This window comes from Microcaecilia unicolor, chromosome 11 (assembly GCF_901765095.1).
Source record: "Microcaecilia unicolor chromosome 11, aMicUni1.1, whole genome shotgun sequence".
In the NCBI taxonomy this organism is placed as follows: domain Eukaryota; kingdom Metazoa; phylum Chordata; class Amphibia; order Gymnophiona; family Siphonopidae; genus Microcaecilia; species Microcaecilia unicolor.
This window is the reverse complement of record NC_044041.1, coordinates 192,337,028-192,349,986: the sequence shown is the minus strand read 5'-3', so window position 1 is coordinate 192,349,986 and position 12,959 is coordinate 192,337,028. Positions and strand designations below refer to the sequence as shown.

General features: G+C 43.6%; 1 protein-coding gene across 4 annotated transcripts in view; it reads left to right on the top strand.

Annotated features, from left to right (window-relative positions):
- Nucleotides 1-1,199: 1,199 nt before the first annotated feature.
- The window catches only part of PHACTR4 (phosphatase and actin regulator 4), a 149,493-nt gene continuing 137,733 nt past the window's right edge, over nucleotides 1,200-12,959 (top strand). For 2 of the 4 annotated variants that reach the window (XM_030217618.1, XM_030217611.1), the window contains exon 1: nucleotides 1,200-1,312. The gene's annotated coding sequence lies outside the window, so the exon portion shown is untranslated. The other 2 variants (XM_030217614.1, XM_030217613.1) reach the window with 2 other exon arrangements.

Sequence of the window (12,959 nt, the reverse complement as noted above, 5' to 3'; positions counted from 1 at the left end):
AAAGCTATTCAAAAATGTATTACATAGTCCAATAAAAAAGGTATCATCTTATTTTCTTTTCTGTTTTATGTCTTTTTTATGACAAGTGGTATTGCGTTAAGGTGCATCCATACATGGTAACATGCATGGAACAATATATAAATGGAACAGATCATGGCATATATATATACCATGTGCATACATAAGTACATACATAAGTACATAAGTAATGCCATACTGGGAAAAGACCAAGGGTCCATCGAGCCAAGCATCTTGTCCACGACAGCGGCCAATCCAGGCCAAGGGCACCTGGCGAGCTTCCCAAACGTACAAACATTCTATACATGTTATTCCTGGGATTTTGGATTTTTCCAAGTCCGTTTAGTAGCGGTTTATGGACTTGTCCTTTAGGAAACCGTCCAACCCCTTTTTAAACTCTGCTAAGCTAACCACCTTCACCACATTTTCCGGCAATGAATTCCAGAGTTTAATTACGTGTTGGGTGAAGAAAACTTTTCTCCTATTTGTTTTGAATTTACTACACTGTAGTTTCATCGCATGCCCCCTAGTCCTAGTATTTTTGGAAAGCGTGAACAGACGCTTCACATCCACCTGTTCCACTCCACTCATTATTTTATATACCTCTATCATGTCTCCCCTCAGCCGTCTCTTCTCCAAGCTGAATAGCCCTAGCCTCCTTAGTCTTTCTTCATAGGGAAGTCGTCCCATGGAGCGATACAACGGCATTATAACATACATGATATAGAAGAATAAATTATGGTATTGCATGAAGGTTCCTGAGTAATAGATTGGATTGTAACATACATTGGGTCATCGACTACAAAGAGTCTGTATTCAACATAGGTTTAAAGTGGTAGTGCTTGCTCATTGCTTTACAATTTTGATCAAATGAATTCTTATAAGAATAGCAGATCTCACCAGGCAAGTCAGTCCAGCAGCCTTCAGCTCCTGTCTTGACTTGGGTAATTTGGATGTGACCCTCCCCCCCCTTCTCTCCTCCCCCAGCATCTGTGTCTGACTCTCTTCCTCCCTCTCCACCGGTATCTCTCCCTGGCTGACTCTCACCCCTCCCCCCCCCCCAGACTCCCCAGTCCTATCTTCTCACTTGTCTCTCCCCCAGCTCCGGAGCTTTCCCGCGTGGTATGTGTCCCGGCCCCGGCCCCCTCTGACGTAACTTCCTGTTTCCGGTGGGCGGGACGAGAGACGCCGCAGGGGTGACGCTTGGAGGCTGTTGCAGAGACGAAGCAGCGACCTGGATGGATCGGTGTCGCTACCGCCGACCTGGAAGACGCGTTTGAAGGTAGAAGCGGAGGTGAGGCGAGGAGAGGGGTTTGCGAGTGAAAGAGGGAGACGTGCCGGGCTGTGTTTGTTTGTTTGGGGTCGTTGCTTCCTCCCCATTGGAGACGTTGCTATTTCCCCTGGATTGGGACTTGGGCTGCAGGAAGGGCGCAGGTCCCGGGCTTTGAAAATCCCCGAATGCGCGCCGTGTAACTGAGCAGTGAGTATGCAAAAAGAACTGGGCTTAACTTTGATTTTTATTTGTATTCTTACAATTTGGTTTTTCTGGGTTGGGGGAGGGGAGGGGGGGGAAGAAAATCTGGATTTGATGAGGTTGGGCTGCAGTGCATGAGTTCCGGATTCAAACCCTCCCCCTTGTCATTTTCTGCTTTTCGTCCGGGATGGTCACTCCCAAGAAGGTAGAGGCAGGATGGCTAGGTGCTGGCCTTTCTGTTTCTTTAGATTGTAAGCTCTCTTGAGCAGGGACTGTCCTTCCCCATGTTTTAACTTGTACAGCGCTGCGTAACCCTAGTAGCGCTATAGAAATGCTAAGTAGTAGTAGTAGTAGTGTGAAGGTGCTGAAGGGCCCTGAGGCCAACAAGGCTCCCTTGAGCTGCCTGGTCATGGTTTCTGCTGCAACCTCTTTCCAAGATAGCGAGTTGTTGGAAAGAAGGGGTTAATGGAGCGTATGAAACTAGGGCATTTGTTTTTCTCTAGCTCTGTATTTCACTCTGAGAAGGAGCTATTTGGGTCCCTCGTGGGCTCTGCAAACGATCCCTATAGATGGATTCCAAACAATTGAGTATTGGGTAGATAGATGTCTCGGTTTTGTTAGCCGTTAAAACAAACAAAAAAAGCCCTCACTATTTAAATCTCATTTGTGAGGAGACATGCGTGCTCTTAAGAATTGTTCAGCAGCTACTTTGTGCATTGTGGATATTGGTGCTGTTGTGCAGAGGCTTACAGTGTATTGTCTCTTATCAAGCAAGCGTGGCTGCAACGTTAGGAATAATGGTGATGGTCAAGTTGAGGGTGAGACCTTTTGCTCAGTCTCCTTATATTGACTGATGGGAACACAGCTCTTGAAAACTAAGCACAACTATATTGAGTGTAAATAAAAAGGTCTCATGTACAGTTTGACCCACATTCTTACTTGTCTTCTGAAACCAGTGCTTTTGCTCTGTCTTTCATGTGACTTTCACAGTAAGAGAGACTTCCTGGCAGGGGCAAGGCACAGGGTTAAAAGCTATAATAATAAAGTGTGTGGTCCAGAAATGTAGGAACATTAACAACTGAAGTAATCTGAACAGAAGCAAGGTTGAAGAGAATGGAGTCTAGCCTGATTCATAAGCTCCGAGTTGCTGGGGGCAATTTTTATGTAAGTGTCACTCAGTGCATATTTGTCAAGAGAGAATTATTAGAGAGGCAAGTGATTCAGTCCAACTACACGTGTGTGTGGTAATGATACTCTTACATATTAAGAAGTGAAAACACAAGAATTGCCACACTGGGACAGACCTAGGATCCATCAAGCCCAATATTCTGGCAAGTCCGGGTCACAAGTATCTTTCAAGATTTAAAAAAAAGTAAGATTTTTTTATGCTGCTTATCCCAGGAATAAGCAGAGGATTTTCTCAAGTCTATATTAATAATGGCATATGTACTTTTCTTTTACAAACTTGTTCGAATCTGCTAAGCTAACTGCTTTTACCGCATTCTCTGGCAACGAATTTGAGTTTAATTACACATTGAGCAAAGAATTTTTTCCCCAATTTATTTTATTTATTTATTGTATTTGTACCCCACATTTTCCCACCTTTTTGCAGGCTCAATGTGGCATACAGAGTATGGAAATGAGAACGTCATTACATGATTTAAGAAAACAGTCGATCATAAGTTGAGGTGAAAGATGAATTTAGGTAGAAGGTGTTAGGTAAGGTCGTGTGAGAGGTGTTTTGGTGTACTTGGATGGTTTAAGGAATGATTTGTTTCATTGAGGGTGACTTTTGTAGGCTCTGTTGAAGAGATGTGTTTTCAAAGCTTTGCGAAAGCTGGTTAGATTGGTCATGGTTCTTAGGGCCATGGGTAGTGAGTGCGTTCCAAAACTGTAAAGGTAGTAGCATAAGCCTGTTTGTATTTCATTCCTTTACAGCTGGGAAGGTTTAGGTTGAGGAATTTGCGGGCCGATCTTTTGGCATTCCTGGGCGGTAAGTCCACTAAGTTTAACATATAGAGTGGGGCATCTGCGTGAATGATTTTGTGTACAGTTGTGCAGATCTTGACCTCAATTCGTTCCTTGAGCGGGAGCCAGTGCAGTTTCTCTCTGAGAGGTTTCGCACTTTCGTATTTAGGTGTTCCAAAAATGAGTCTGGCTGCGGTGTTCTGGGCTGTTTGGAGTTTTTTGATGGTCTGTTCTTTGCAGCCTGCGTACAGAGCGTTACAGTAGTTCAAGTGGCTTAATACCAATGACTGTACTAGGGTGCGGAATGTACTAAGTAGCTTAATTGTGGGCCCCTTAGTCCTTGTATTTTTGGAAAGAGTAAACAAACAATTCATATCTACCTTTAATATATAAATGGTTCTCCTTGTGTATAAATCCCATTGGTTCAAATCCCACTGCGGCTGCTTGTGATCTTGGGCAGGTCATTTAACCCTCCATTGCCTCAGGTACAAACTTAAATTGTGAGTCCTTCTGGAATAGAGAAATATCCAGAGTACCTGAATGTAACTCACCTTGAGCTACTACTGAAAAAGGTGTGAGCAAAATCTAATTAAGATTCTAGAATCTTAAAGAGTGACAAGATTCCACGCAGAATTTCAAAGAGTAGCGACATTCCATGTAGAACCCCAAAGAATAGCAAGATTCTGGAGTGGAGGAGTGGCCTAGCGGTTAGAGCACTGGTCTTGCAATCCAGAGGTGGCAGGTTCAAATCCCACTCAAGTCACTTAACCCTCCATTACCTCAGGTACAAACTTAGATTGTGAGCCCTCCTGGGACAGAGAAATATCCAGAGTACCTGAATGTAACTCATCTTGAGCTACTACTGAAAAAGGTGTGAGCAAAATCGAAATAAATAAATGGTCCAACCACTCGTCCACTGTTTATTCTACCTGTGCTTCAGATAGAGGGAGGGAATGGATGCGTTTGTCAGCCAAGCAGCCAAATTGGTATTTCTCCCTTGGTATTACTATAAAATAGAAAGTGCTCCCTGTGCTGGTGCTGAAAAATTTTGTTTTGAATTTGATTTATTAAGATGACAAGACTTGTACTTCGCTAAATGTAGACTTCTAGCCCATTTGTGTCTAATTTGCCGGGTTGGCAGTGGATTGTTGATTCAGATGAGTGTTCATCTAAAAACGTAAATGAAAGTATTTAAATTTGTTAAGATTATAGGAGTGATTAAATTATGATAGTGATCTCAGGCAGATTGGGAGAGGGAGGGGGGGGGTGGGAGGTAGTTTCTCTTTGTCTTATTTATATTAGTACTTGCAAGGAGAGGCACCTCATAGGGGTTAGAGGGAGGGCCATCAGAACATAGGCCTTCTGTTCTGACTCAGGGGGGTGCACAGGGCAGTATAAAAATCTGAGTTTTAGTTCAAAGTTTATGATGGTGTGTTAAACTTATCATTCGCATGTTGCCCGCTCCTTGTTAAGGGGCACAGAGCTTGATTTCTGATGATAGGGATGGAGTGATGTCTATGATATGCACCAGGTATATGTTGCCATTACATTATTGATTTTTATACTTTAATATGGTTCTAGTTGGGGGTGGGGGGGGGGATAAAGATAGCAAGACTACAAAAAAGCTTGATGACTGAGTATATTGTATTGAATGTCATATGTAAGCCTTTTGGGGGTTTGCAGACTATTGTATGCAATGTTTGTCATGATTTGTCATCAATAAAAATTGTTGAACCTTAAAAAAGATATATTATGGTAGTGATTTCACAAATACTTTTCTCTCTGCAAAGCCAATGATGAGGCTGGCGTTGTAAAGTCTCGCTGTTGCAAGTCTTGGACACCAGTGAGTTACGCCGTTGAGGCAAGCAGTGAATGTCATGAATATTTTGGGATTGTTATTTTGCATGTTTTCAAGTTTGTTGCATCCCAGATAATTTATATGGAAGCGTGATGCGAGGTGTAGCTGTGCTGTGTATTTTCTAGTCGGATCACTGGGTTTATTTCTTGCTTATTGATGCATGCCACTTGCTTTCTTTTATTTCTCTAACTCATGGAACCGCATCGCTGATTGTTGCTGAATATTCAGAGGGGCTGTAAGTAAGGATGATGGCCGAGTAGGTGACTTAATAACCAGCAGGACAATTCTGACAGAAATATTTTCAGTGAAGCAGACTGAACAGAGTTAGTGACTATCTAATTCTGGTATGCCTTCAGACTTTAGCTGAGATCTCTCCTCCAGTGATGACTGCTTAGGAATAAATTAACATTAATTGGTTACAAAAAGAAAAAAGGAAGGAACTCGTGTTGTAATTTTGTAATGAATGTGTTTGGTTTACCCTGGATGCACTGGAGGTTCTGCAGAGCTTCTGCACTTTTAGCCTTGCAGGGTCTTCTAGCATTACCATCTCCCCAGTTCTAGGGGCCGATACAGAAAGCTGCGCATTAGAACTCCGTGGCTAAAGCGTGGCGCGCAGGATTTCCTAATGCGTGCGTAAAAATATTTTGTACACAAAGTACATTAAACATTGGAGAATACTCCAGATGTTTCTGCATACAGGTCTGCTAGCAGCAGCTATGTTATGAGCAAAATGTATTGGCATTTGGTTTCATTCGCACACATCAGCATATGTGCTGAAATGCCATTTTATGCATGAGAGTTTTTGCAATACCAATTCATACAGTGATATATTTTTTGCACTGCTCCGAACACCTCCCCTGAGCTCTTTTACTTGCCCTCTTCAACAAAGCCTGAGAAAAGGTGCTGGCCTTTTGTCTTGCAGTAACGAAGAGAAATGGGCCTGAAGTCTGCACTAAGGCTGACTGTACCCACTGTAGAAGGACAAGCAAATCTTTTGGTTCCTCCTCAGACCTTGCATTCGAGAACCCTGTGCTCAGCCTTCTGGTCTTCAGTGCACTTCCTCTGCACCTGTGTTGAATAGCTAATTCCGTGGGATTTAAAGGAGTTATACCCTGATATCTACCGAGGCTTTGGGCAGAACTTGACTTAACGTAGGTCGTTCATGGTAACGCACAACATTTATGCAAAAAGCTAAGCTGTGCACAAAGCCCAGTTCGCTTTATTACATCTGCTCTTTTATCTGTGCAGGCAATCGGGGGCATAATCAGACACCCAGTTTTGGGCAGGCACGAGAACCCCTCCTGGCATCTCTCCCTCCTTCCTGCCCAAGTGATTAGGGGTCTCTTAACGCCACTTCCTCAACCTCCCCCCCCCCCCCCCCCAGTATATTTTTAAGTCCTTTAGTTCTTCGCTGGCATTGAGCAGCGACTCCGAGAAAGCTTGATGCCAGCATGAGTGGTGGGTATGTGTCGCTTGCTTGCTTGCCAGCGAATAACTGAATGATTTAAGAGGTACCATGAAGTTCAGGGAGTGGAGTTGAGACCCCTGATTGCCTGAGGGAGGGCAGGGAAAGGTGTCAGGAGTCTTCAGCTGGTGGGGATGACTTGGTGTGCTGCTGGGTGGCCTATTCCACGGCTGACAATATTCACCTACCTAGTGCCAGCTGTGAAACTGTTCGTACTGGTGTAACCACTTGTCTGGTTGAATTATGCTGAGAGTACCCCTACCTCCTCGCCAAGCTCCCGCTGGTCGTATTACATTACATTATCAGCTTCATCAAGAGATGCATACATTTCCATTTCATCTGTCACCAACTGTACGATTTTGGCTCAGCCTGGGGTAAGAAGCCAAAATCTTGGCCATGCTTGGTTCCATGTGATACCTGGAGATCTTTAACTAGTGAAGAGCAGAGCTGCAGGGGAAGGAATATATTAATTTGATAGTTGTGACCAGATATGTGGAGACACTTAAGCATGTCCAGAACTTTTCAGGAAGTAGTGTATGACACTTAAGAATGCATCAACTGTACAGGCATTTACAAATCAGCTAGATCTTGTCTGTTAACATTTCATTGACTGAATCATAGTAACATAGTAGATGACGGCAGATAAAGAATTGTACGGTCCATCCAGTCTACCCAACAAGATAAACTTATAGCATAAGGTATGATGTGATACTGCATATGTATATTTGCTCTTGCTTTGACCTTGCCATTTTCAGGGCACAGACTGTAGAAGTCTGCCCAGCACTGGCCTTTGTTTCCCAGTTACTGGTGGTTTCCATCTATTCACCGCTAAGCTTGTTTTATTCCATTCCTTCTAAACAGGATTCCTTTGTGTTTATTCCATTTTTGAATTCCGTTACTGTTGTCATCTCCACCACCTCCTTCAGGAGGGTATTCCTGGTATCTACCACCCTACCCTCTCTGTGAAAAACTACTTCCTGACATTATTCCTGAGTGTGCTCCCCTGCAACCTCAGTTAATGTCCTCTCGTTCTCCCATCTCAGGAATAGGTTTGTTTGTGTATTAATACCTGTCAAATATTTGAGTGTCTGTATCATGTCTCTCCTACATCTTGTGATGCAAACCCCATACAATCTGCTGTTTTATATATATACTAGTAAAAGAAGCCCGTTTCAGAGCAAATGAAACGGGCGCTAGCAAGGTTTTCGTCGCCACCCCCTTCCCTCCCTGGCCAACCCCTTCGTTGTTCTGCCATTGCTCCGCCCCCAACGTCATGACGTTTGACGCGAGGGCGGGGCCCGGAGCCATTTCCACCCCGCCTCCCTGCCATCCCCTTTCGTTGTTCTGCCATTGCTCGGCCCTCGAGGGCGGGGCCCGGAGGGATTTTGGTGGCTTCACCACCACGAACCTACGAACCTTTTTGAAGGAAGTCAGGGCTTGGCTTCACTGACGTCAGTGTCCTCAGAACTTGAGGGTGAGTTTTATTATAGTATATATATATATATATATATATATATATATATATACATACATACATAGTAACATAGTAGATGACGGCAGAAAAAGACCTGCACGGTCCATCCAGTCTGCCCAAGAAGATAAATTCATATGTGCTACTTTTTTTACTTGTACTGTCCTCTTCAGTTCACAGACCATATAAGTCTGGCCAGCCCTATCCCCGCCTCCCAACCACCAGCTCTGGCACAGACCGTATAAGTCTGCCCAGCACTATCCCTGCCACCCACCACCGGCTCTGGCACAGACCGTATAAGTCTGCCCAGCAGTATCCCCGCCTCCCAACCACCAGCCCCGGCACAGACCGTAAAAGTCTGCCCAGCACTAGCCCTGCCTCCCAACCACCAGCCCCAGCACAGACCGTATAAGTCTGCCCAGCACTAGTCCCGCCTCCCAACCACCAGCCCCAGCACAGACCGTATATGTCTGCCCAGCACTAGCCCCGGCTCCCAACCACCAGCTCTGCCACCCATTCTAGGCTAAGCTCCTGAGGATCCCTTTCTTCTGCACAGGATTCCTTTATGTTTATCCCACGCATGTTTGAATTCCGTTACCGTTTTCATCTCCACCATATATATATATATATATATACACACACACATACAACCCCCCCAATGGTTCAAGGTTCAGTTTTATTTGATATACCACCTACGTCACAGAAGAAGCTAAGCAGTTTACAAAATTACAATAAATGGGAGGGTTCACAGACAGGGGAAGGATAGGAAAGGAGAGGATACAGTTGTATACAAAAGGGGAAATAAAGGAAGGAAGAATATAAAAAGGACATAAAAGTACTCTTAATTATTATTCATTGCAGGTCCATGCCAAGAGATTGAAAAGGATAGGGGTCATAAAGTCATTCATTCAATCCATATGGAAAGGCTGTGGAAGAATAGTAGGTTTGGGCAGTGTTGGTCAAAGTACTTAAGTAAAAGTGAAAATGTATATTTTAATACTTAAGTAAAAGTACAGTGAAAAACACTACAATGAATGCAACTATTGTTAATGTTTTGATCCCAACAACTTTATTGCCCTACAGTTCAATCCACTTTGCTTTTAGTAAAACTAAATTTTTGAAAGTAACTGTCACACACGTGAGTTTGCTTGTGAGTCATTAATCCAGCATAATTAAAAAGGTTCAACAGCTGCACTAGCAGGAAGTGGATTGTTCAGTGAGATAAACAAGTTTATTCAGATCAGGCAAGGTTGCAATATTACTGATGTAAAAAAAGAAGGCTTTCACAAAGTTGGAATCGTCGTCTGTTGTTCTAACAGTTTTTCATCTCATGGCCTGCTCTGTTTGAATATCTTTGAGAATTGATGCAAGAACGTCAAATGTGTGGAAACCCTTAAGGCCAGACCAGTAGACTTCCTCTAGCCCTAACAGCAGAGAGAGTCCAGAAAAGGGTAAATCTCAAGTTCATCCACAAACAGATTTATTGGGAAAATGACCCAGGTGGTGGTATTGGTTATTCCTGCCTTAGATGTGGCTCACAGGCTCTCCATTAGCTCTTAACCTTCACTCTCTGGATGTTTTGCCCTCTGGCTCTCTTACCACATTGGTTATTGAGGCTGGAGGACATACTCTGGTAATGATTACATCACAGGAGCAAACAAAAGCCTGGATGTGACTTTTTAATTCTATCAGATGCTATTTGCATTTTGAATTCTGTGGATACCATGCTGTGATGGAGGTTTACCTTCTCTGGGTCAGTGTTGGAAACTGCTAACGGCATTTTTGATTGAGCCAGTCTGTTTTTCTGCAGGTGTAGAGTTCTCTGACATCAATTCCTCCTTAAAAAAAAAAAAAATTCCAAGATGAAATTGTGGAAAATGATGGCTATGCTTAACTATAGTATCTTGTCTATCTTGAATTATGTAATTCTTCTGGTGATGCTGCTGCAAAACTTGTTTCACAGGAAGAAATGATTAGGACTAACACCGAGTATTGTTACATAGGAAAAAAGGATTGTTCATTTGGAAGAAGTCAGCCAGGCTTTGGTGAAAGAATATTTTATTGAAGTCCAAACTGGACATTATTGAAAATCACCTTTTTTTTAATAATTTTGCATTTCATTAATTCCTTTTAAATAGGTTTATCTCTCTTACTAAAATTCCTAAGACTTATTTTTTATTTATTTTTGTTACATTTGTACCCCGCGTTTTCCCACTCATGGCAGGCTCAATGCGGCTTACATATTGTATACAGGTACTTATTTGTACCTGGGGCAGTGAAGGGTTAAGTGACTTGCTAGCGCCCGTTTCATTTTTTTCCCGAAACGGGCATTTCTTACTAGTTTCCAATAATAGGGTTAGAAGACCATTTTACAATTTACTTTTCGTCCTTCCATCTATTAAGGGAGTCAAGAGATTTAAAACGTTTGATCGACTTCTTGCAGTTCAAGCATCAAGGTCCTGGAGTGATTTTAATATCTGTCTTGTCGCTCAGTTCTCTATTTTTATTATTCAAGAAAAATGTAAATACCTAATCTTTTTACAAAGTTTTGTTAAAATGAGTTCTTGAATAAGATAAGCTTCTTTGTTTTTTTTGCTTCACAAGAGACTGTCTTGGTTTTTTTTAATTATTGTAAACCGCTAAGTTTATTTAGCCAAATTGATTCCCACTTCAGGCACAGGCAGCTCCTTGTGACTCTGGGCAAGTCACTTAACCCTCCATTGCCCAATGTAAGTCGCACTGAGCCTGCCATGAGTGGGAAAGCGCAGGGTACAAATGTAACAAAAATAAAATAGATACTATTGGAGATTCCACATGGAATGTTGCTACTATTGGAGATTCTACATGGAATGTTCCTATTCCAGTAGCAGCATTCCATGTAGAAGGCTGCGCAGGCTTCTGTTTCTGTGAGTCTGACATCCTGCAGACTCATAGAAGCAGAAGCCTGCGCGGCCACATTGGTGATCTGCAAGGGTCGACTTCTACATGGAATGTTGCTACTATTGGAGATTCAATGTAGAAGGGTGCGCAGGCTTCTGTTTCTGTGAGTCTGACATCCTGCAGACTCACAGAAGCAGAAGCCTGCGCAGCCACATTGCTGATCTGCAAGGGCCGACTTGTACATGGAATGTTGCTAGTGGAATAGCAACATTCCATGTAGAATCTCAAATAGTAGCAACAATGGAGGAGTGGCCTACTGGTTAGGGTAGTGGACTCTGGTCCTGGGGAACTTACTGAGTTCAATTCCCACTTTAGGCACAGGCAGCTCCTTGTGACTCTGGGCAAGTCACTTAACCCTCCATTGCCCCATGTAAGCCGCATTGAGCCTGCCATGAGTGGTAGAAATGTAACAAAAATAAAATAGATACTATTGGAGATTCTACATGGAATGTTGCTACTCTTTGAGATTCTACATGGAATGTTGCTATTCCACTAGCAACATTCCATGTAGAAGGCTGCGCAGGCTTCTGTTTCTGTGAGTCTGATGTGCAGGACGTCAGACTCACAGAAGCAGAAGCCTGCGCGGCCACATTGGTGATCTGCAAGGGCCGACTTCTACATGGAATGTTGCTAGTGGAATCTCAAATAGTAGCAACAGTGGAGGAGTGGCCTAGTGGTTAGGGTGGTGGACTTTGGTCTTGGGGAACTGAGGAACTGAGTTCGATTCCCACTTCAGGCACAGGCAGCTCCTTGTGACTCTGGGCAAGTCACTTAACCCTCCATTGCCCCATGTAAGCCGCATTGAGCCTGCCATGAGAGGGAAAGCGCGGGGTACAAATGTAACAAAAATAAAATAGATACTATTGGAGATTCTACATGGAATGTTGCTACTATTGGAGATTCTACATGGAATGTTCCTATTCCAGTAGCAACATTCCATGTAGAAGGCTGCGCAGGCTTCTGTTTCTGTGAGTCTGACATCCTGCAGACTCATAGAAGCAGAAGCCTGCGCGGCCACATTGGTGATCTGCAAGGGTCGACTTCTACATGGAATGTTGCTACTATTGGAGATTCAATGTAGAAGGGTGCGCAGGCTTCTGTTTCTGTGAGTCTGACATCCTGCAGACTCACAGAAGCAGAAGCCTGTGCAGCCACATTGCTGATCTGCAAGGGCCGACTTGTACATGGAATGTTGCTAGTGGAATAGCAACATTCCATGTAGAATCTCAAATAGTAGCAACAGTGGAGGAGTGGCCTACTGGTTAGGGTAGTGGACTCTGGTCCTGGGGAACTTACTGAGTTCAATTCCCACTTCAGGCACAGGCAGCTCCTTGTGACTCTGGGCAAGTCACTTAACCCTCCATTGCCCCATGTAAGCCGCATTGAGCCTGCCATGAGTGGTAGAAATGTAACAAAAATAAAATAGATACTATTGGAGATTCTACATGGAATGTTGCTACTCTTTGAGATTCTACATGGAATGTTGCTATTCCACTAGCAACATTCCATGTAGAAGGCTGTGCAGGCTTCTGTTTCTGTGAGTCTGATGTGCAGGACGTCAGACTCACAGAAGCAGAAGCCTGCGCGGCCACATTGGTGATCTGCAAGGGCCGACTTCTACATGGAATGTTGCTAGTGGAATCTCAAATAGTAGCAACAGTGGAGGAGTGGCCTAGTGGTTAGGGTGATGGACTTTGGTCCTGAGGAACTGAGTTCGATTCCCACTTCAGGCACAGGCAGCTCCTTGTGACTCTGGGCAAGTCAC